General features: G+C 37.2%; 1 protein-coding gene and 1 long non-coding RNA gene across 3 annotated transcripts in view; one reads left to right on the top strand and one right to left on the bottom strand.

Moving 5' to 3' along the window:
* pdlim1 (PDZ and LIM domain 1 (elfin)) overlaps positions 1-21,264 on the top strand; it is a 579,513-nt gene that overhangs the window by 385,781 nt on the left and 172,468 nt on the right. The gene's annotated exons all lie outside the window — the stretch shown is intronic.
* On the bottom strand, positions 30-12,619 carry LOC103912005 (uncharacterized). Of its 2 annotated transcripts, XR_015506029.1 has the most exons (3): positions 8,950-12,619; positions 3,832-4,144; positions 331-791 (listed from the first exon to the last, which is right to left on the bottom strand). It is a non-coding gene; the product is annotated as an uncharacterized LOC103912005 (long non-coding RNA). The 2 variants fall into 2 exon arrangements; XR_015506028.1 differs by lacking the exon at positions 8,950-12,619 and having other exon boundaries at positions 30-791; positions 3,832-4,325.

Genomic DNA, 21,264 nt, shown 5'->3' with positions numbered 1-21,264 from the left:
CACTGTCAGGAGTGGATTGCTGGTAATCGTAACATATTTACTTGTTTTTTTTTTTATATTAATCTAAACATTCCTGCAATTGATCAAATTATATAAATGTACTTAAAAAAATATACTGACTGCAATGTTTTGAATTTTATGGGGCTGAATGTTTAATGTCAGAATGTTTTACCTCCTTAACCTTTAACTACTAAATAATATTGAAAAAGTTAACTACAATAATATTTTGACCATATTTCTGCATTTAACCACATAATACAAAAATAAGTGATAATAAAACAAACTAAATAAAATAGTTTTAAATAAAATACAAATAATAAACATAAACATAATTTGCCTTAATTTATGAATTACTTAGAATGTCATACTTTAAAAAACGTTAAAAATATAGCATATCAAGGCATTCTACATTATTAAACTACCTAAACACTGTTGAGAGCTGATTAACTGAATTCAATTCATTTCTGAACTGAACATGCCTTCACTCTCAAGCCTCCACTGGCTCTCCCCTTGCATTCAGCAGCATGTGTCAGGCCAGACATATTGTAGTTCATGAAAGGGTCTGAGACACTGCAGATCAACCAGATTGTGTAGCACGCAGAGTTCAAAACACCCCCCTCAGACGGGCAAACATGCTCCGAGAGGCTCGCTGCAACGGTGGCCAATCTCAGCACACCATCCTCCTCTCGGACACTTCCTTTCCAGTGGGCCGCCCCAACAAAGGTGCTCAGTCATCTGAAACTTAATCTGCAGCTTTGCCATTCTGACCTCTCACCTCCGCCGCCTTAAGACTGTGAAAGGGAGAGAGAGCTGTGCTTAGACGCAGGGAAAAAGGCATGGAGAACATACCGGAGAGACCATGAAGTTGTAAAATGAAGATGGAATGGCCTTTTGGAGTCGCTTATAGCACATGAAAAATGTTCCCTGTGTTCCTGACGCATTTCTCTGTGTGCTTGTTCACGCTTGTGTGTGTGTGTATGAGCAGGACTCTGGGGACACAAACGTGAGAGAGTGTCAAAAGAGTCTTAAGCGGTAGACAGAGTGCACTGGGGTCACTTTAACACAAAACAGTAGGGCCACTAGACAAAACAAAGTGGCACACTGTTCTTTTCTGGCAACCGCAAATGATCAAACAAGGCAGTTCAACATTTACAAACCTATTGTGTTTGCTTTAAAGGGTCACAAAAAAACAAAACACATTTGTAGATGTTGACATATACAGTTGAAGTACAGCAGAATTATTATCCCCCCACCCCTTCACCCTTTTTCTCCTCAATTTCTGTTTAATGGTGTGAAGTTTTTTTAACACATTTCTAAACATAATAGTTTTAATAACTCATTTCTAATAACTGATTTATTTTATCTTTGTCATGGTGATAGTAAACAATATTTGACTAAATATAAAGTGACATTTAAAGGCTTAACTAGGTTATTTAGTTTAACTAGGCAGGTTAGGGTAATTAGGCAAGTTATTGTTTAGCTTAAAGGGGCTAATAATTTTTCCCTTAAAATGGTTCATAAAAACTGCTTTTATTCTAGCCTAAATTAAACAAATAGGGCTTTCTCCAGAAGAAAACATATTTAATATGCTCTGTTAAATATCATTTAGGAATTATTTACAATAGAAAAAAAAATCAAAAGGGGGCTAATTTCGACTTCAACTTTATTTGTTCCACGTTGCAAAAAAACACTATTAGGACACATATATTTTACAAAAAAATAAGTGAAAATTTGTTTTGTTGTTTTGCATTCTTTCTAGCAAATTCGTTTTTCTGATTTGAAAAGAAATTTAGAAGCTACGTTACTGCCATGCGATATTTGTGTGAATTCAAGCATGTAGACTGCATGTCAGTACTGACCGGTACAACGTGACATCTTTGAGTTTTCAGCATTAATTAATGAGAAAGACTTGGTTTCAGGCCCGTGCAGAGACCGTCCTAAGGGCATGTGCAGGATAAATGATGTTTAAAAAGGATGTTTTGAAGTCCGGGGGGGAAGGGGGGGGGATTTGCGCTGCAGATCTGCAGAGTGGATGCGCGCATAATGAAGAACGTTGTTATCGCGCGCGTACTGATCAGCTGTGTTGTCGCGCCCGTACTCAAGAGCGGTGTTGTCGCGCGCCTACTGAAGGGCGGGACCGAAGGTGTGCCGCGTCGCGGGGCACTTTTGAGCATTTTGGAAGGGCACTTTCTATCCAAGACTAAAAAGGGCATGTGCACTGCACAGGTTGAGCCCTATGTGTGCACGTGCCTGCTTGGTTTCGAACCAATCAGCGTGCTCTATTGTGAGGTTCAACTTCATTAATATGCAGGATATAATTTTTAAGACATTTTTACCTGTTACAGTGTTCAGAAGCCAGAGAGGCGCCACGCTGTGTTGCCAAGCGTGATTAAGTAGAAGTGACGGTGTAATAAAAATGGTGAGTTTTTTGTTGATGTTTTGTAAAGAATAGTATTTATGGTGAATACATTTCCAGGGATAATATGGCAGGCTAACTTGACCAAAGCTTTTTTTTTTTTTAAATTAAACATGCAAATTGACACCAACAAGCACAACAACCAATCAGATTGCTGTATTTCAAAATATATTTGCATGTGTGATGCAACGTTCCATTGGAATATTTGCATACAAATTTCATGTTTGTTTGTGAAGGATATTATAACAGTATACTAGCATGTGCTTCATCTGAAACATGCAGTTAGAGGCCCGGTGGTGCAGTGGGTAGCGCTGTCGCTTCACAGCAAGAAGGTCATTGATTTGAGCCTCAACTGGGTCAGTTGGCGTTTGTGTGTGTTGTTTGCATGTTCTCCCCGTGTTCGTGTGGGTTTCCTCCGGGTGCTCCGGTTTCACCCACAAGTCAACAGACATGCACGCTAGTGTTAAATTGGGTAAGCTAAACTGTTTGTAGTGTATGTGTGTAAATGAGCGTGTATGGGTGTTTCCCAGTTATGGGTTGCAGTTAGAAGGGCATCTCCTGCAAAAAAAAATGCTGGATAAGTTGGCAGTTCATTTCGCAGCAGTGACCCCAGATTAGACCTCAGAAGGGACTAAGCAGAAAAGAAAATGTATGAACGAATGAAACATTCAATTCCAAATGGCAAATTTACACTGGACATTGTATGCCTGCAGTGCATGTAAACTACCTGCAGTCGAAATGCTATTAAACTGACATCTAATGATCATCTATGATTTCCGACCTGATTTTGACACCAATGAACACGTTATGTTTTGACATCAAGGTTGTATACAAATGAATAAATTTCCTTCGGCTTAGTCAACTATTCCAGCATATGTTTTACACAGCGGATGCCCTTCCAGCAGCAACTCAGTACTGGGAAACACAGATACTCTCGCATTCACACATACACTCATACACTACTGCCAATTTAGTTTATTCTATTCAGCACGTGTCTTTGGACTGTGGAGGAAACCAGAGCACCTGGAGAAAACCTACACCAACACAAGGAGAGCATGTAAGCTCCACACAGAAATGAAAACTGGCTGAGCTGGGATTTGAACCAGCAACCATCTTGCTGTGTTGCGACAGTGCTAACTACTGAGCCACTGTTCCTCCCTATACCTAAGGTCCAATAGCTAAAACTTTTTCTAAAACTGTTAAGCGCAAAAGAAGCACATGTGATTTTGGATGGCTGTATTTAGCGCTGACCACTTTTAATCGGATCAACTGCAACCAGTTAATTCCAGTTGTAAGCAATGCCTCCCTTTCACACCTGTCCCGTCCTCTCCTCCCCTCTAAAACCCTCCACCAGCTATTAGGAACTGTCCTGAAAAAATCTCTGTGGTTCAACTTCAGCCGTCCTCTATGATTACCTCATTTTTCCCCCGTCTCTTCCGTAGCGAAGGTGACCCAGGCTGTTCATCTCTGCAGCTGCAATTAACCCAGGTCACCCTGCACAGCTCCCAGAGTTGAGCAGGAACGAGACGTGTTAACAGCAAGCACGGACAGGCTCTTTTTTTCTCTCTCTCTCCAGCAGATTAGCTCCAGTCTGCCTGGGCACACTCAACCATCAGGCTACGCTGGGATTAAGGTCCACACCAGATGCCCCGAGGAGAGGAGAAGAGAGTCCAAGGCTGTTGTACATGTGGCTGTGAGAGACCGTCATCACAGGCAAGCACTCCGATCCTGGAAAACAGAATATTGGTGGTTAGTACTAATATAAAACTACAGCGCACACTTTTACCAATCATAAATGTTTTCTCCGATGAGTGAACTTGACTCTTTGACCTTTACACTCCAGACCATCCATCCAGACACACAAACACACACACACACACCCTGTCCTTCAGTCTACACAGTCTTAACTTTATCTCGGTTGTCCACACCTTGCATTCCAAGTCTCTTGTCTATCTATAGACTTTAGCCTTCCAAGCTCAGCAAACAGCCAGGGTGAGAACAAGGCCAGCCATTAGTCCAATATGCCCCAGGGTGTTAAAAGAGGACAAGAGAGGGACACACACACACACACACACACACACACACAGGAAGACACTGATAGATTTATGGTAATGACACACTTACTCTGTTGACCATGCAAGGGCAGGGGACTCAGATAAGTGACCAAAAACTAAACTCCAACATCAGATGTCGAGGGTTCAAGGCTTGAGAGAAGTTTGTGTGTGATATTGCAAAGTCCATTTTTATTACTTTGGTCAACAGATGACCAGGACTACATGGAATCTACTACATTTGTATGTTTTAGCTCATTTGATGTGTTTTCCTCATATAATGTGTGTCTTGAGCAGAGATGCCCAAACTGCAATAAAAAAATGACAATTGCTGCTAGTTCAAACTAAAAAAATGAGCTGAAACAACACAATGCTTAAAATTGTTTTGGGACAACTTAATTGTTTTATATTCAACCCAAATATTTTTTTAAAACAATCAAGTTAACTTATTTAATTTGTGTTAGGACAGCATGAAGGAATTGTGTGGAACCCAGCAGTTTTTACAGTGTAGGGTCCGCGGGCCCAAGTTGGCCAATGGTGATCCTTTGATTTGGCTCACCATTCCTTCTGAGAAGAGGAGAATGATGGGGATGGTTAAAAGACTGTAATTTCTAATTCAATATTAGGCAGCATGGTGGCGCAGTGGGCAGCACAATCATCTTAAAGAAATAAGGTCGCTGGTTCGAGCCTTGGCTGGGTCAGTTGGCGTTTCTCTGTGGAGTTTGCACGTTCTCCCCGTGTTTGCTTGTGTTTCCTTCAGGTGCTCTGATTTCCTTCACCAGTCCAAAAGCATGTGGCATAGGTGAATTGGTTAAGCTAAATTGGCTGTGAGGAATGAGTGTGTATGGGTGTTGTGATCAGTGATGGGTTGCAGCTGGAACGACATCTGGCGTAAAACATATGCTGGATAAGTTGGCGTTTTTTTCCGCTGTGGTGACCCCTGATTAATAAAGGAGACTAAGCAGAAAAACATGAATGAATGTAACATTTTGTTTGTTTGTTTTAATACTAAGTTTCAATTAAATTAAATGTTTTAATCAAATGTTTTAAATTAATCAGATTTTTTCTTAATTGTACATACTACTTTGTCTATCTAACCAATCGCAAAGGCCTACATAGAATTGAATTGTGCGAACTGCTGGACACGTATAGGAGGTGAGCTTCCCTCCCTCCAGGACATTTACACCAGCGGTGCATGAGGAAAGCCAAGAGGATTATCAGCGACTCCAGCCACCCAAGCCATAGACTTTTCTCTCTGCTACCGTCAGGCAGACGGTTCTGCAGCATCCGGTCACGCACCAGCCGACTGAAGGAAAGTTTCTTCCCTCAGACTATCAGGCTGATGAACTCTTCAAAAAAGCCTTGGATGGGTCAGAAAGCCTTGGATGGGTCAGTTGGCATTTCTGTGTGGAGTTTGCATGTTCTTTCCATGTTGGTGTGGGTTCCTCTGAGTGCACTTGTTTCCGCCACAAGTCCAAAGACATGCTCTATAGGTGAACTGGGTAAACTATTGTTCGTAGTGTATGTGTGTGAATGAGTGTCAATGGGTGTTTCCCAGTGATGGGTTGCAGCTGAAAGGGCATTCGCTGTGTAAAACAAATGCTGGATAGGTTGGCTGTTCTTCTATCCACTGTGGCGACCCCAGATTAATAAAGGGACTAAGCCAAAAAGAAAAGAATTAATGTATAACCTTTAGCCCACAGCTCTTACTGTTATTTGGTTTATGTCGCTTCATTCAAAAAAGTTTGGGCAACCCTGGTCTTGAGAAAACAATAATGACTACCATACACTGTAAAACTAATTTATTTGTTAATTTAGAGTTTCTTGCATTTTGTGATGCACAAGTGTTTTCCATTTATTTACTCATTCGAATTGCATTGTGGGACCTTCATCGTTGAGAAAGGGACTTTTTTATATAGTTTTATTAGTTTAATAAAGAAAATATTAATAAAAAGAACAAAAGAAGGTCACACTTTATTTTGATGGTCTGTTTGTTGAATTTAAGTTACATGGCATTTACATGCCAACTAATTCTCATTAGATTATAAGTAGACTGTTTGGGGTTGGGGTTAGGGGTAGTGTAAGTTGACGTACTTGCAAAGTTACTTATAGTTAGCTAAATGTCTGCTGAAGGAGCATGTCAATAGATATTAAGCAGACAGTCTACTAATACTCAATTAAACCATCAAAATAAAGTGTTAACCAAAAGAAATCTGTGAAAAAAATACTTGCAGGTATTTTGGGGGGATGGGGGGTCATTAAAATCTCTTTGTTAAACTTTTTTACATTAAACGTTGTCAGAGCAGAGATTAAAACCCTACAATTGAATGAGTAAATAAATTGAAAACACCAAAAATCGAAAGGGGTCTGGCTGCAGCCTCGGTGCAGATGCAATCTGAATCTGCATCCAATGCTTTTTAATGCGCTCACCTAACCCCACCCCTAACCCTACCCCTCACAGTCACATCATTAGCTCCATTTAGTGTATTGTGTCTGACCTTGCATCCCTGAACGACGCAATGTAATCTTGCATCATAAAGGCTGCATCCAGATACTCTTGTAAAAATAACAAAACACAGGAAAGGTCATATGGTGTCATTAAGTTCAAATATTATTTATATGCAAAATAAATACATAATTTCAAGCTGGGCATATTTTGAACCTGAATAATTAAAAGAATGTAGCCCAAAAGTATTTGTTGTCTTCTGCAGTGGTGGAAAGAGTACTGGAAAAACATACTTAAGTAAAAGCACCATTACTTGCCCAAAAAATGTAGTGCAAGTAGAGTAAAAGTATCTGTTGCAAATTTTACTTAAAGAATTAAAAAGTAGCCCTCATAAAAGTACTTAAGAGTAGTGAGTAGTGAGTATTATGCTTTGAAAAGCTGATGCGTTTACATGTCATTTGTGGATGTGTGTGTAAATGTAACATTCTGTAGTGCATTTAATTATTATTTAAGGCCATTACAGTCATTATACAGTACACATCTGTCATCTTCTCATCAGTGTCATGCATCCAAACATACTCTGGGTCATCGCGTGGAAAGATTTCGGAAATCTTCTCGGACACTTTAAATGACGCTTTTAATGCCCTTTTAATGCTTCCAAACAGTTTGCTGTATTTATAAATCGGGAGAATCAGTATGAGGCGATTTACTTTGTATGTGTGATTTGATTGGACAGTAATCACAGGACTGATTTTTTCTTATCCTCATAGAAGGGAAATAATAAAGTAGTGGATTAAAAGTACAGATACTGCGCTAAAAATGAACTCAAGGGAAAGTAAAATTACACAATTTTTAAAACTACTTAGTGAATTACAATTTCTGAAAAAAGAAAAAAAAACTCCTCAATTACAGTAATTTGAGTGTTTTTAATTTGCTATTTTACATCACTGGTCTTCTGTATGACTATAATAGCACCATAAAATCAATAGCTTTTTTTCCAAAATCATCTGAAAAGTACTTGCATTCAGTTTATGCAAACAGATTTCACTCCAAAGCTCTTCTTTGTCTCAACTCAGGGAATTACCAGCTATGCTCTTTCAAGTGTTTGCTTTTTAATATACCTTGAGTTTGTACAGAGCTGGGAAAAACTGCATTTCCTTATTGTGCACCTTGGGCAAGGAATAATTTGCAAAAAGACTTAAAACCAAATAAAGTTGTGTCTTTCGGTGAATTTAAAGGCATTTTAAAGAAAGCAGTATTGGAAGCATGTGATTGTTTTTGTTGAGAGGACTATTGAAAAGTTGGTGTTATGTGGTGTTTATGTATTTTTTATCATTATTATTTTACTGTATGGCTGTTAACTTGGCAGGTCTCTCTATTAAAGAGATTTTAAATCTCAATGAGACTTCTTATTTAAATAATGGTAAAATAAAAGTAAATACAAGCCTTATGGGACTGAGATTTAATTTATCGGAATTAGTGACAACTTAATAGAAGTAATTTCTCATTGGTCTTTAAATATGTGAACCTATAACTGTTCATTAATGCTCAGCGAAGGTATCCGACTGTATATACAGTATGTTCTAAAAATGACACTCTCTCCAGGGCCTCACACCACTGCTAAGAAAAAAAGGAACAAGTCCATATGTGACATACTTACAGAGCGTTCAAGTGACACACCTTCCCAGAATTCAACACGCCTCATTCAAACAGGCTGTTATCTGCAAACAGGGCTCAGTGTGGGCTGCGGGCTCTGTTTATTCAAACCTAAAGGGCATTGCAATCTCCACAACAAAGTGTTCACCTGGGATCAATCAGTTAGCTTATTAAAGCACTAACATATTCAAATGATGCTGCTGCTTCTGCTGCTGTTTGAGTGTGTATGTGCGCGAGTGTGTGTATTTTTCTCCCCTGCACCATTTGTGATTAATTATCCCTCACAAATCTAATCATAGAACACACATGGTTGCTCCTAACTATCTATCTGTTGTCCTGCGCTTGAGGGGGAAAAACAACAATGAAGAGACTGATTCCACCTTTAATGAGATTGGAGTCGTCGCACAAGTTCTTGTGGCATTGCTCGACCCCCATTCAGCAAGCAGGTGTCCGTTTCTAATGACTCCAGAAGCCTGACAGCCTGCCGTTAAAGAAAGTGAGACACAGGGAGAAGAAAAGCATGTTGGATATGGCTCACTGGAATGGGGATAAAATGCCACTTGACCAGTTGACCTCTCAAACCTTTGAGCAGGCCTGTCAGGGTCAGAGGTGGACTTTGGTGTCATGTTTGAGTGCTAACCAAAACCCTAGTTGGGACATTTAGTCAAATGCAATGAATTCACACGTTTGACATTTGTTCATTCTCTTGAACGTTTTTCAATACACAAAAGGATAAAGAAAAGATTACCACTGTTTTTACTGACAAACTTATAAACTGTAAATATACAAAGATTTTATGGCTGTAACACTTTCCAAAAAAGTCAGTACAGAGGTCAAATGAAAGTGGAAAGGTAATAGAACAGTCAGCGCTAATAGCCTAGTGGTTATTGTGTTAACACATAGCACCGAGGTCCTCATGGAGACCCGAGTTTGATTCCTGGTTTAAGGTCCTTTGCCGATCCTTCCCCTATCTCTGCTCACTGTCTGTAAAATCTACACTGTAAGGGATGAAAACCCCTTAAAAATAATTAAATAAAAAATAAAAGGTTATAGGACATCCAAATTACATGGCTTTGAAACCCTAAAAGTCCATAATAAAGAGGTGAACTGATAATACATGAGATTTCATGTTTTGGTATAAGTTGTTTGCAATCACGTGGTTCTGGTGATGTACAAAATTCAGATATAGGGCAGGTATAAAAACAAATCGAAAGGGAGACATAGATGAAAGTTCGTGTTTTTGTGATTTATACCATATTTTAAAGGAAATATAAATAGAAAATAAGCACATATGTTGGGCATGATCCTTGTACAGGGTTCATATACATTTTTACAACTAAAATTCCAAAAATTTTCCAGAACTTTCAAGTACATTTTCATGACGTCATGTTTCATGTAATGTCTACAAGGTAAATGATAAGAAAAGTAATGAGGTTCAAATGTGTTACAGCATTCATAGAACGCGCAACAACCTATTTTGTTTAAATTTGTTTTTATATCTATGTAAAAATTGACTTTGATAATGCTTACACAGCACTAATAATGTGAGAGCAAGTTTTTGGCCAAAGATAGAAGAGATTAAGTAAAGACAACTGACCTCTAATCAAGTTAGAACTGCACAATATATCATTTTAGCATCAATACCACAATGTGTGCATCCGCAATAGTCACATCACAGGTTATGCAATGTTTGGATTATAGTTTAATATAGAGTTTAATCATAATGGAGTAAAAGTTTATCATCTGGATGCATTTTTAAAGAGATAGTTCACTCAAGAATTACTTTGGCGGTGGTTGAAGTTAAAATATGCAGAGCTGCGGCCCTCCAGGAATTGAGTTTGAGACTATTGATTTCAAATGAACACAAAAAGAATATAATTTAATAACTCCTATAGTGGTGAAACAAGTGTGAGTAAATAGTCGGTACATTTTAATCTTTGAGTAAACTGTTCCTTTAAGGCAGGGATGTCCAGACTCGGTCCTGGAGGGCCGGCGTCCTACAAAGTTTACTTCCAACCCCAATCAGACACACCTGGGCTGGCTAATCAAGCTCTTACTTGGCATTCTAGACACATCCTTGCAGGTGTGTTGAAGCAAGTTGGAGCTAAAATCTGCAGGACACCAGCCTCCAGGACAGAGTTTGGACACCCCTGCCTTAAGGCCTATGACTGTGTGAACATTTCAATATTTCAAATTTTAAAACATCCAGCTACAAGAAATTTATTGTAACTTTGATATAAATTAAATAATGTACAATGATTCAATACCTGTACCTGAATACCTGAAAAATATAAATAAAAACTATAATTCACCTTTATCTTTACTATATTTATTTATCTATGCTTGTAATTTATTTGTTATATATTATTCAAGATTCACTCATCTATAAAATCCTCCAATCAATCCAAATAAACCTGTTTAATCATCTGGTAAAATTGTATTCACAACACAATTACAGAAATACCAAATATGGTAATGTCAGATTTTTCCAATATTGCTCAGCCCTCATTCAAGTATACAGATACTTGTTTAACTAATTTCCACTTTTCCAAAACTTTGTGGGTTTTTCTGTTTTTCCAAACCTTTCCAGGCCTAGAAAATGCCATGTCAAAACTCCAGAACTTTTCCAGGTTTTTCATGAACGTATGAACCCTGCTTATATCATGAAGAGGGCCGAGTTTTCTTCTGAGCTAAAATATATTTGTCTGTCGTCGAGGCGGTGGACACTTTATAAGCTATTACATTACATGAAAAAATACTATTATAAACTCTACAGTGTTTGGAAGCATACTACAGATAATCACTTGAATAAAACTGTGTAGTAATTATATTGTTGCTGTGGTACGACACTACTGTAGTAATCAACAAATTATTCAACAGGCTTTCATTTTCTATGCTACAATTATTCAACATCACAATACACCATAGTTTGCACTAACGATACAGTATTTATTACAGTTTATCAGCTTACTATGCTACAGTATACTGTTGCATTCTTTAACAAAGAGCTGTACACATTATAGTTTTTCCAATGCAGATATTTTAAGAACAGATGAAAGCATACAAAAAAAGTGTGGATGCATAGTCTCCACATTGTTATTATTTATTTATTTATTTTTGTAAGAGGGGAAAAAATGTTCCACAAAAATAATAGTTGTCTAGTTTTGTCGCAAGGGTTGCATTTTTTTATTATTCTGTTGGTGAACTCACCATCAACAAACATTTACTTGTGCTGTGCATCTCAATGTTCACGTTAAAGATGTTTATTCTGCTGAAATGCCAGTAAAGACTTTGAAACAAAGATGGAGATTTCATTGCAGCGATTACATGGTAGAGTCAATTATTTATATTCTCCTGGATTTTGCATGTGTGGTGGGGTTTGTATATGATTTTTATATAAAACATGAACATCTTTATACATATATAATCTTTATTGGTGCTGTCAAACGAATTATCATGTTCAAAAACAGTTTGTAAACATGGATATATTGAATAAATGTTTCTTACATACTGCTTTCCATTTTTCAGCCAGTTTTTTTTTTACTTTCTCCCTTTATGAGCAAAACCTTTTGGAAGTCTATGAAAGTTGTTCAGCATTTCTCATTTTAAACAATTATAAACAACTTAAAACAGAAACATTTTGATGTGCTGATTCCTATGCAGAAAAATCACTTCCTACCCTACATCTGAATTTTGCACGTCATCAATGACGTCATGTGAAAATAACTTATGAAAGGACCCTCAGTCTTTGCAAGCAAAGCAAAATAAAATGTGACCCAAGTCATGAGAGAATTGTCAAACGATTAAACATTTTTCAATGCAAAATCACAAAAAAACTTGGGTGTTTTACCAATATTGTAAAAAGATTCAGGAAATCCAGAGAAATCTGAGTCTGTGTAGAACAAGAAAGAAACCACAGCTGAATGTGCTTGACCTTTGAGCTCTCAGATGACCTTGCATTAAAAAAAGTGTCATGCTGTCAAGTTAAATAAAGTCACATGGGCTCAGGAGTACTTCAGAAAACCATTGTTGCTTAACAGAGTCTGCCACCGCATCAAGAAACGCAACTTGAATCTTTGGAACTATATGAGAAAGCCAGCATGATTTTGTAGGCACAGAGTGAATGTGTTTGACTGCCCTCCCTGAAGTTAAGATCTGTCTCCTATTGAAATATTATAAACCATTCAATGCAATCCAACAAAAATTTGTAACTTTTTGATTTAGTGTCTAATTTTTATGAATTTGTACTGTCTTATTTGTGCATCTTTCATTCATTCATTCATTTTCTTTTCGACTTAGTTCCTTTATTAATCTGTGGTTGCCACAGCGGAATGAACCGCCAACTTATCCAGGATATGTTTTTATGCAGCGGATGCCCTTCCAGCCACAACCCATCACAGGTAAACACACACTCATTCACTGCGGTCAATTTTTGCCTAGCCAATTCACCTGTACCACATGTCGTTGGACTTGTGGGGGAAACCGGAGCATCCGAAGGAAACCCACGTGAAGACAGGGAGAACCTAAAAACAAAAATGCCAACTGACCCAGCCAAGGCTCGAACCAGCAACCTTCTTGCTGTGAAGCGAACGTGCTACCCACTGCGCCACCATGTCAACTTCTTATTTGTGGTTTGGGGACACACCGCCTGTTAAAAATCAGCCACTTTTCTGACAATAAGTAAAATAGTTGCGTTTGCTCATGAGATCAGGCTGCAGTGCCCATTATGGAATTGAGAATCAGACAATGACAAACACAGACAGTTGAGTAGCTAAGGTCTTGTATGTCAGATTGAGCAAAAATTTGCCTACATAACTAATTACACTCTACATTGGATTATTCCTTTTCTTTGCAAGATTTAATAGTTTGGAAATTGGTAATACTGCACTCTAAAAACACTGGATTATTTCAACCCGAATTGGGTAAGATATGTGCAAACCCAAACAAAGGTCTATATTAGATTCTATAAATGTATTCAAATGAACCCAGCAGTTATTTTACCCAAAATTATGTTGAAATAACCCAGCATTTTTAGAGTGCAGTATCACCAATTCCCAAACTATTAAACATTTACAGGGACTTCCGGTTATGGCGTGCAGCTGATAAGACGCGTGAATCGGGCTCGCTACTGAATGTTCGTTTAAATTTCCAAAAAGGCTAGAACTCGTATAATAAGCGTTTGGAAAACCACTTAAAAGTTCGACGGACAAAAATGCCACCCAAAACCATCAAACTTCCACAACATTCTAAGCCATCTGGACAGATGGAAGAGGAAGGCAAGGTGTTAGCTAGCAAGAAGCTAACCGAGCCGCAAAGTGAAGACAACGCGGCCACAAACGACGATATCCTACGTGCAGTTCAATCCTTTAGAGACGATTGTTCAAAACAATTCACTGACACAATGGAAGCCATAAACGGCATAAAAACGGACTTACTGTCACAAGCGCAACGAATTGGAGCGGCTGAGGAGAGGATCTCACAGGCTGAAGAGGACGTAACAGCCCTTCAACACAAAGTAAATAAACTCGAAGAAACAACTGAATTTCTACGAAACAAGGTGCAGGATTTGGAGGACAGAGGAAGGCGTTCTAACCTGAGACTAATTGGCCTGCCAGAAAAAACAGAAGGGTCCAATATGTGCGCCTTCATTGAGAATTTTTTCCCTACGATTTTGAGGGATGAGTTCGGATCGCCACCTGCCATTGAACGAGCGCACCGCGTAGGACAAGTTAACCCGAACCGCCCGTCAGCTCCAAGAGCGATCGTGATAAAGTTCCTGAATTACCAGGACAAGGAGAAGGCTTTAAGAGCGGCTAGGAAAATGAAGGAGTTAAGATACGAAGGGCAACGAATCAGCTTGTTTCAAGATTTATCAGCAGAGACTCGTCAGAGACAGCGACAGTTCGACGGAGTAAAAGCACAACTTCGAGGCATGGAAATTCGGTATGGGATGCTTTACCCGGCGCACCTGATAGTCACGCACGTCGGCCAGCGTCATGTCTTTAAAACCGTAGCGGAGGCAGAGGATTTTGTTCGGTCAGTACGAACCAATATTTAAACTTTGCGACACAAGTAAGCGCTGACTCATCAGGACTTGAACACTGTGTCTAGTTAATAAGGATACATTTTTTTCATTCCTTTTCAAGTGGTTAAGATGTTTACATTTACGTGGAATTAAAACGTGATTATTTTCTACCAGAACTGGAAAATACCGGCAAATTACATTGCCAGTTATGTAGTTTAAATAGATTTTTCCGTTCTCTACTATGTTCACCAGTATGAGTAAACAAGTTCATGTATAGAGGCATACGAGTCAGTCCAATCTCGACTGATGTTCTATAGAGTGGAATTTACTCTACATAATTCAGAGCCCAGCTATGTTCCTCTTTAGCGAGCCCAGGACCCATAGTAATGAGAGTAGGGTTGCAAAATATTGCTCCATATTACATGGATCTAACATGTTTCATAACCAAGGTTCATTGTAAGGGGTATTATTATGCTTTCCAGTTGGGGGATTGCAGGTGGGGGGTGGCGGGGGTTGTTTATGTATGCGTTTGTGTTAACCCTTTTTTTTTTTTTTTTCTTTTCTTTTTTCTCTCACTCTTTTTGTTTTACTTTCTTTATGGTACGACCACTCACAGTTGTATTTACATGGTTATATAAGTAGGTAAATGATTAATAATTCGGAGATAAAAATTGGCAGCTGGAATGTAAGAGGACTAAATAATTTGGTAAAACTTAAACAAGTACTAGGTCGATTAAAACAAATGAAAGCAAACATAATCTTTTTACAAGAAACCCATTTATTAAAAGATGATGTTAGTAGAGTCACTAAGAGATGGCCAGGGCAAGTTTTCAATGCATCGTTCACCTCTCGAGCCAGGGGAGTCATGATTCTTATACACAAATCCATTCCATTTCAGTTAAAACAGCAATATATAGATCCGTTAGGGAGATACATAATTCTTAATGGTACAATTTTGACATCACATATTAATTTAATAAGCATTTACGCTCCTAATGTGGATGATCCTTCGTTTTTTCAGAATTTCTTTTTCACTATCTCAGCCTATGCCGGAAATTATGTAATAGGGGGAGATTTTAATTGTGTACTAAACCCCATAAATGATCGCTCTTCAGGAGTAGATACCCATCAACAGTCTAAAAAAACTATCTTGAAGTATATGACTGACTTAAACTTAGTTGAGATATGGAGGTATCTCAATCCAAACAAGAAAGAATATTCATGCTTTTCGAATACATATAAAACATTTTCAAGAATAGATTATTTTTTAATTTCCAATGGTTTAGTGACGAAGGTAGGTAAAAGTTGGTATGATAGTATTTTACTTTCCGACCATGCCCCTGTTTTGTTTACAATCCAATTTGACAATCTTGTACTCCCACCTCCCAGATTTCGATTTCAAGCAAGTTGGCTTCTTGATCATGATTTTGTGAAATTCTTGGATAATAAAATTGATCTATATTTTTTAGTTAATACAAATCAGACAAGCGCCTCGGTTAAATGGGAGGCCTTCAAGGCATATATTAGAGGGGAGATATTAAGTTATACAAGATACAGATCCAAAATTTATCAGGCACAATTAGAAGACCTGGGGAAACAAATTAAAGTAATAGAACGGCATCTCTTCAGTAATATTGACCCTTCAAAGCAGAAAGAACTTCTTGTACTGAAAGCCAAATATAATGAAATAACGAGTAGTAAAATATCTAAGAATTTAATGTGGCTAAAGCAGTCCTATTATGATCAGGGGGAAAAATCAGGAAAACTTCTAGCATGGAGAATCAAGAAAATACAAACAGATAGAGCCATCAATTCGATTTTCTTAGAGAATGGGGAGAAAACGGTAGACCCATTGGAAATAAATAATATTTTTAAACTGTACTATAAAAATTTGTATAAATCGGAAATTGCCAATAATTTAGAGGGGCAAAATAATTTTCTTGATAAAATTACATTTCCAAAATTATCAGAAGAGACGAGAAGTAATTTAGAAAAGAATTTAAGTATAGAAGAGCTCTCAGAGGCTCTACAGGACATGTGCAACGGCAAGGCTCCTGGACCGGATGGCCTCCCGATGGAAATCTACAAAACATTTGCAGGAAAAATTTTACCACACTTACTTGAAATGTTCAATGAATCTTTGGGAAAAGGAATATTACCCCCCTCTCTGAGATCAGCTCTAATTACTCTTATATTAAAGCCAGGTAAACCTCCCAATGAAAAATCCTCCTATAGGCCCATATCGTTAATGTCTTGCGATACTAAGATTCTCTGTAAGGCTCTATCTAAAAGAATTGAAAAGTTCATACCAAACCTTATCATGAATGATCAAAATGGGTTTGTGCTGGGAAGGCAAGCCTTTCATAACATACGAAGGGTCTTAAATATAGTTTTTAAAAAACAAAAGGCCAAGGACCATGCAATTCTGTCGTTGGACGCAGAAAAAGCCTTCGACAGGATTGAATGGAGGTATCTTTTCGAAGTGCTTGAGAGATTTGGGTTGGGTGATGGGTATATTAGATGGATCAAATTACTTTACAATGATCCACAAGCAGAAATAATAACAAATAATCAAATATCAAAGCCATTTAACTTAAGTAGGGGAACCCGTCAAGGGTGCCCACTATCCCCTTTGTTGTTTTTATTCGCAATAGAACCTCTTGCAATGGCAATTCGGAGTAGTCCTGAAATCAAAGGCATAATAATAGGTGAGAGAGAACACCGTTTATCTCTGTTTGCAGATGATATTGTTGTTTTTCTTAGTAGTCTGGAACTTTCAATTCAAGCTCTTAACGCTTTATTAAAAGTATTCGGAGAGTTTTCAGGTTATAAAGTTAACAATAATAAAAGTGCCTTGCTATTACTAAACAAGGATGAACGGAGAAACTATACAAACAATAGGCAATTTTTCAATTCACAAGAAGAGCTTACGTATTTAGGAATTAAGATAGTCACAAATATAAAAGAGATTATTTCAATTAATTATGACCCATTGTTAAAAAAAGTCATGGACTCGCTCGAGAGATGGAATGCAATGCCAATCTCAATGATTGGACGTATAAATATTATAAAGATGTCAATTCTACCTAAATTCTTGTATCTCTTTCAGTCAATTCCTCTTCCACTTCCAGCTACATTCTTTGTAACACTCAAGAAAATGTTCACAAGGTTTATATGGAACAACAAGCGTCCTCGGTTACGTTTGTCCCTACTTTATTTACCATATGAGCGGGGAGGGCTTAAACTACCTAATATAAAACTCTATTATTGGGCAGCTCAATTATGTTCCGCTATGTATTACTTCATAGAAACAGACCCTCCAGCATGGATAGATATAGAAAAAAATGAAATAACAACTCCATTACAGATGTATCTTTATTCTTCTCCAGTTAAAGTACTAAAAAAATATACAAATAATCCTTTCCTTAGAAACTCTATTTGTGTATGGTATGAAGCTCATGACTTTTTAGGTGAAACAATTAAACTCTCAAGTCTGTCGCCAATTTGGGGTAATGCAATGTTTGTGCCTGGGAGAAATGATGGGGGATTTAAAAATTGGATGTATAAGGGTGCAAAACAAGTAAAAGATTTATATAAGGATGGTACAATGATGTCGTTTCAACAACTGATGAAAGAATATGATATTCCTCAGAAGCACTTCTTCAAATATCTACAGATAAGAAGTTTTATACACTCAGAAATTAAAACTTATGTAGAGCCCTCTTTGTCAACTATAGAAGAACATACTGTGAAACATTTAAGGGATAAAGGCAATCTGTCTTTTTTTTATAATACACTTTTAGAGGGTTCAAAAGAAAGTTCAATGTCCTATTTAACCGCATGGAGAAATGACCTTCAGGAAGATATTTCTAAAGATGAATGGATGGATTCTTGTTTGTTTGCGCAAACATATAGTGTAAATACTAGATGCAGATTGCTTCAATATAAATGGCTCATGCGGACATACATTACCCCGGTTAAATTACATAAGTTCAACCCAAATATTCCTGACAGCTGTTTAAAATGTAAACAAGATATTGGAACCCTTTATCATTGTATGTGGGAGTGTACTGAGATTCAAACATTTTGGAAGAGTATTCTGGTTATGATTGGTAAACTGACTGAAGAAAATGTACCTTGTGATCCCAAACTCTGTCTATTTCATATATATCCAGTAAATTTTGTGGTGAGCGCCAGTAAACGCAAACTAATTGACTTTAGTTTGCTTCAGGCCAAACGGGCTATTGCTTTAAAATGGAAGGAGTTGCAAGGTCCTTCCTCAATACTCTGGATTAAAGAAATGACTAACAACCTCGCCATGGAAAAACTGACTTATGCAGTTAAAGGGAAACTTAAAGACTTTTACAATATTTGGACTCCATTTTTATGCTATTGTAACCAAGAGGACTTGACAGGGATGGACGACTAATACTCAACATTCACTTCTTCTTCGTATTGTGTATCTCCATTACATAATGTGATCTCCTAAAATTACTAAATACGCAGTGAAGGTAAAAGGTTAAACTGTAAATTGGATGGCTGTGAATGCTGGTGTACGGAAACTAGCGAGAGTTTTTTTTTTTTTTTTTTTTTTTTTAATTTATTTGTTTTTTTTATTCATTTATTATATTTTTTTAATTAATTATTATTTATTTATTATTGTTATTTGGGGTGGGGGGTTAAAGTTCTGCAAGGTTCTCTTATGTGTGTTTTTTCTCTTTTATTTAAATGTATTATGTGTTCAAAACAAATGCAAATAAATATATTTTGGAAAAAAAAAAAAAAACATTTACATTTACATTTAGTCATTTAGCAGACGCTTTTATCCAAAGCGACTTACAAATGAGGACAAGGAAGCAATTTACACAACTATAAGAGCAAACCATGCAAAGAAAAGGAAAGTTGATATAATCCCATGTTAAACATGTCTCTGTCTTAATTTTGTTGGAGCGTGCTGCAGCCATCAAAATCGAAATGTGTTTACACTCTAAAAATAAAAATGTGGTTGTTGCAACTCAACACTGTACCAAATATAAACAAATCCAACATTGGGTTGATTTTTTTTATTTTTTTATTTACATGACCCCTTTTATACCCAATGGTTGAGTTTATCCATGTTTGTTCAACTTTGGGTTAGAACCCAGCATTTTTAGAGTATATAAGTACAGAATGCTATTTATTTGAAAACATTAGAAAAATATATATATCTGTATCTATGTAATTTCAGACAATTAATGAACCCCATTTTCGGTCTCAAATTTTGAGAATTGGTGTTAGTAGCTTATAGTAAGAGTTTTTTGTCTCTCCTTGGTGTGGAAGTTGAGAATTGCTGTATGAAGCTGTTCTGAAAGCCAAATAGTTGAGATGATGTGCTGTAAATCTAAGCTTGGTTAACGGCCACATACTTTGAGAGCTGGCGTGAGGTGGTCATTGTCCATTAAGGTGCACTTACTTTGTGCCCACTCACCTCCACACACCACACAATTAATAGAGCAAAGCCAAGCTAGAGAAAAGGAAATGATGCAAAGCTAGTTCAACACACAAGACGAACCATTGGCGATGATGCATTCGTGTCTAGCAGTACCACAAGATCTCAAACCACTGAGAGTGTTGAAAACGTAGAACGTTTAAACAACCGAGTCAACCTTTGTTTAGACAGCGGTATGGTCCGCTTTGGCTGAATAGCCCAGAGCAGAAGGCCTGCCAGCGGGCCATAAACACAGGGAACTTTTGATCAGGAGACTAATTTGCACAGCCAAGTCCACACAGACACAAAACTAAAACAAACCATGCACCTCAATGTTTTAAGACTCACATTTTCCTAGTCAGCGGTGAATTCTGAAGTAAAACTGAGGAAAAAAAGGAAAAAAGATATCTGGGGATACTGAGTGAGTAATGTCAGTATGGGGTTTTATAACAATGAGAACATAACAGCTTTGTTTACTAGGAGCATAACTGTGTCAGTTTTTATATGTTTGTATATTGTTATATTAGTTGCAAGTTTCATCCTTGACTGGGATCAAATTCTTGAAAAAATACTTACCCACATGTCACTAGACATCAGCTGGTTTAAGATTCTGATAGTATGATAACCTTGGATAAAAAATATCAAGATTTCAAAGTATTGTGTTTACTGCTCTAAAACATATTCTTTTTAAATGTCTGGGGGAAAAAAATCCCCTTTGAACACAATTTATTTTATTTTAGTAAACTTAAAATATATTGGAGCAGAAAACATGTCAGACTAAATAATTTAATTGAATCATTGACTTCTGCTGTCTTCATTAGTTTAAAAAACACTGATTTCTTAACAATTTAAAATGGCATCTTTGGATATCTTTTCTGTTGTAGATACTGTTTTCCTAAAGAACTAAAATAACAAAAACGTAAATAAAAAATCTTATACATACCTTGGGCACAGTATACTAGAAATATTAGGTGGTTTTAAAACCTTGACTTTTCCAAACCGCGGTAAACCTTTAAAACAGGTATTGTCCTGTGCCTACATTTTACTTGATGTTTTTTCTTTGGCGTAGCACAAAAAAGTTTGATAGAATGTTTAAACAGCTCATGTTTGTACTGTCAAATGAATCTATTATTTAATAGTTTCCCGTAATTTTTTTTTAAATTAATGTTTATTTACACTTCTATACTGTATTTTGCAACCTCG

Source organism: Danio rerio, chromosome 13 (assembly GCF_052040795.2).
Source record: "Danio rerio strain M-AB ecotype USA chromosome 13, GRCz13ab, whole genome shotgun sequence".
NCBI classification, from domain to species: Eukaryota; Metazoa; Chordata; class Actinopteri; order Cypriniformes; family Danionidae; genus Danio; species Danio rerio.
The sequence above is the reverse complement of the archived record's forward strand: the minus strand, read 5'-3'. Positions and strand labels throughout refer to the sequence as shown.